This window comes from Macaca thibetana, chromosome 9 (genome assembly GCF_024542745.1).
Source record: "Macaca thibetana thibetana isolate TM-01 chromosome 9, ASM2454274v1, whole genome shotgun sequence".
NCBI classification, from domain to species: Eukaryota; Metazoa; Chordata; class Mammalia; order Primates; family Cercopithecidae; genus Macaca; species Macaca thibetana.
Genome location: NC_065586.1, coordinates 106,337,351 through 106,341,637, shown reverse-complemented (window position 1 = coordinate 106,341,637; position 4,287 = coordinate 106,337,351).

The window sequence follows — 4,287 nt, the reverse complement described above, 5'->3', positions numbered from 1 at the left end:
GGTGATCGCTGCATCCTTTAGCTACGATAGGGTAGAACCTTCTAAGTGTTGGAGATAAAAGTTTATCTTCCATTATTAGAACAATGACTGACTTTTTTGTTTCTGTGAGAACCACAACCTGAGTTATTCATGTTGAAACGCCTGTAAACATCTATAAATGTTAGGAAGACCTCATGTATGCACAGTTTCAAACCAGCTTTCTCCAATGCCATTTTTGCAAAAACTGGCCCTTGTGTGAAACAGCTCTGATCTCTCTTGCCCCAAATGAAAGATGGTACTGAGACAATGAACCAGCTAAGCCCAGACAAAACCTTGCTTTCTCTTTAATTGCCCAGTGGTGGCATGGGTCAGATATATAGTACTGCAACATATATGCACCACCAAGGCAGGCACACGCGTGCATGAGTGGCATGGTGGGGGAAGGGTGTTTTGTAATTATTTATTTATGCCTGTTCCATCTCTCATAGGTCTGCGAGTTTCAGAAAGCCCAGTGGGAATCTTCAAGCTGGGCCACGGATCTGACCAAAGCCAAAATAAACAATGGCTTGAAGAAAATCTACAAAAAAGTGCTGATTTGCACTATTCCCACAGTCGGCCACAGCCCCCACCATCATTCCCATGGAAAACACCACGGCTGGTGCCAAATCAAGTTTTCCCCCCATCATAGGGGCATTGTTTTTTGTTATTATGTGAGTTCTTAGCATCAGACAATGGCACCACAAGAGACACAGTGGAAGCAGGAGAAATGCCTTTTTGTTTCATAAAGTCTGTGTTACTGTGCCCCCAGAGTCTCGCATATAGTTTACTTGCATATATTCATTTTGGTAACACATATGTGGAATGACGAATGTGCCAAGCCCCCTCCTTATTTGTTTTCAGAGCCCATCAAGTGTTAAATCATATTAACGTCCCATTGCTCTCTCCCTTCTCCCCCTCCGTTCCCCAATTAACAGATTTCTCTAATAAAGTTGGCCACAACAGAAAGAGTGGTGTTTCAGGGGTTATATCACAGGACAGGCATCCAGGATGCTGGGTTACAAGCTCAGCTCCATTCCCGATTAGATTTGCTTCCCAGGAGGAGCCATTCAAACCCTTTGCAACCCCCCTTTCTTTGGGGCTTTCATTCCAGAAGGAAACCAGCCCCTTTGGAAATGCTGATAATTTCTGCATAGAACAGGTAGGGGATGCGAATACAGCCACTCTAATGAAAAGACATGAACTCTTTGAAAGAAAAGCAGAAATGCCCAATGAGGTCAGCTAGAATGCTCTCAGAGGGCCCAGGATATCTTGGGTGCCCAGTCAGCCTGGGTCCTCCTTTCCCAACATTCTGTTCATTTGTTTGTTTGGCTTATTTGCTTGTTTGGTAATACCTTTCCGTGGACCTTGTTTGTATATTAAAGCAAGATTGTTCATTCTTTTATTTGCCCCTTTCCCCCCAGACATTCTATACTCTTACATCAAAGGAGTTGTTTTGCCTATAATTATGTCTTTATGTACACAGAGGCTGGTTAATTACTGAGAAGGTGATGGATGCGTTGCCATTGAGACCTCCCCACCTTGCGTTGGGATGGGATGCTCTTCCCTCTGTCATGGACCATTTTGGCTCTCTTGGGTTCGTTAGTGTTGCTCTTCCTGCCTCATCTATTCCCCGCTCACCAGCCTTTTCTGCCTAAATCTATCACTCTTCCACCCTCTAGTTTTCCTTTGGACCTTGCCAAAATGTCCTAGTCAGGTTTTTTCTTGCTCTCTGCCCTGTGGTCTTTGTACTCAGACTTGGCAAACACCATGAAGAGCTCTTCTGTCCCCTCCCTTGTCACTTGAGTCCTAATTCTCACAGCTTTCCCAGTCACAGTTTTCCAGGGTACCTTTCCCCTTTGGAAAAGAAACATCCAGCAGTTAGATGAGGAACTGGCTCACAGCTCCTTCTCCTTGGAGGTCTGACTCTTGCCTTCATTTGTTAGAAAGGAGTGGCCCCGTAGAAAGCCCAAGAATAGAGGGTTAGGAACTGTAAGACACAAGCAGAATGGCAGGAGCAAGTGAGACTCTCTCCCACTGGCCTAAAAGTGCTGACCAGGCCTCCTCTAACCACTCCCCATACCCCCCACCACCACCCACACACTCACCAGTGGGTATAGACATGGGCAGGCAATAAGTAGCCTCCACCCTACAGTGGTGTTCACTGGGTGTCACCTGCTCCTGGAGGCATTATCTCAGCTCTCCTGGACTCTGCCCTCCTTTCTTCTAGAACTGTGAGTCTGGCAGTCTCTTCCTGGTTCAGCAGACTCCTGGGCTTCTCCTGTCCAACACCCAGTACTTAGAGGGCTCATTAGACTATGAGCTCATCAAGGGCAGGAAGCACGCCTTGCTCCTCCTAGAATCCCCAGGCCCTGGCACCTAGCACATGCATGGCACAATACTGGGGCTTAGGTCACAAGTCAAAGGCTTGAATGCCCTTCCCTGCCTGGTCAGAGCCTCGGTGCTGGCCGTTCATGGCTTCTTGCTCCAGTGGTGAGAAGAGGCATTTGATGCTGTCTGCAAAACTATTCCTGAGTCACTCACATTAAAGTTTAAATATCTAAATGCTGTCTCCGTGGAGAAGCCAGAAACCCATTGAGCCAGATGGTTGAGGTTCCATTACAAAAAAGTGCAGAGACTCAGCTGCCCTTTCCCCTGTCCTTACTGCTGGTGACAGATCTGGTGACAACATGGGTCTCCTGTGTTATAAGATGCCTCTAATGGAGAATTTTCAGGAATCACCAGGCGGTGAAGGCAGTGGCCTGAGACTAAATTAGAAGTCAGATGGAGCTTTTCTCACATCTCCCCCATTCTAGGGTGTCTTCTCAGTCTTTCAGGACCCGGTTCCTTTAACATCTCCTTATTTTTTAATTAATTCAGCAAAAGTTTCTAAATTTGTGTACATTAAAGTGGCAGGTATCAGTGACAGACTAGCTTAAATATGACTTTCCCTGGAGGCATTTGGAATTAAAGATGACCAGTGCCTTAAGCTTTAAGGAATAACGTTCTAATGGTAAAATATTAGGCATCAAGAGATGAAAGGGCAAGGTAGTTTGCAAGTGGCAAAGGGTTTTCCTCCTGATTATTAGCTAGCTGAACTTGTATAAGTCACTTAACCTCTCAGATAATCCGTGTTATCATCGACGAAGTGGGAAGAACAATGCTTGCCTTGCTGAAGGGGTATACATGAAGAAACTTTTGAAACTGTAAAGAGTAGTGTGCGTGGCTGGGCGTGGTGGCTCATGCCTGTAATCCCAGCACTTTGGGAGGCTGAGGGGGGCGGATCACAAGGTCAGGAGTTTGAGACCAGCTTGGCCAAGATGGTGAAACCCCATCTCTACTAAAAATGCAAAAAAAATTAGCCAGGTATAGTGGCATGCACCTATAATCGCAGCTACTCGGGAGGCTGAGGCAGGAGAATTGCTTGAACCCGGGAAGCAGAGGTTGCAGTGAGCCGAGATCACACCACCGCACTCCAGCCTGGGCAACAGAGCTAGACTGTGTCTCAAAAAACAAAAAACAAAAACACAAAGGTTCGCATGTCAGGATAGAATCAGGCTACAAAAGTCCTGGAGGATTTTTAGGGAAAACAAAACCAAAAATGACAAGAAGATGGGAGAAGAAATTAGAAGACCAGGGCTTTGGGCCAACTCTTCTACTGAACTACTGTGTAATTTTGAATAAACAATCTCATCATCTGGTGCCTCAGTGTCCTTGCTGATGAAGAGGGTATTCCATTGCCACAGAGTCTGCCTCTCTCCACTATTCCAGAAAGCTTCATTAATTCATCTCTCCTATGTTCATGAATCACAGACTGGGATGTCACTGCCCAGAAGTATTTGGAACAGCATGGGAGAACCATTGTGACCACACCGAGCTGGTAAAATTCTAGCCCAAGGCAAAAAGATTGGCATTTTAGGTCACCCAATCTGCCTTATCTCTGGAAAAGACTGCTTCCCATTGGTTCTTTTTTGGAAAGAAAAAAAAGAAAGAAAGGAAAGTTGAAGTAGCCTCATTTCTAGTCTAGGGGCCCAGGACGCCTGGACTGAATAATCTGGAAGACAGCCCCCCATCCAACTTTGGAGGATATACAAAATCTGCTGCTTCTAGTTCCTGACCTTCTGCCTGGACACCTGCCTACCACCCACCCTGTCCTCACCTCTGAAGTCTATGTTCTCTTTCTTTTTTCTGTCTCTCCTACCAGTAGCCTATAAGTTGTCCCTCTCCCTTTCCTTATCCAAAGCACAATTTTCATGGGTGAAAAAGTTGATG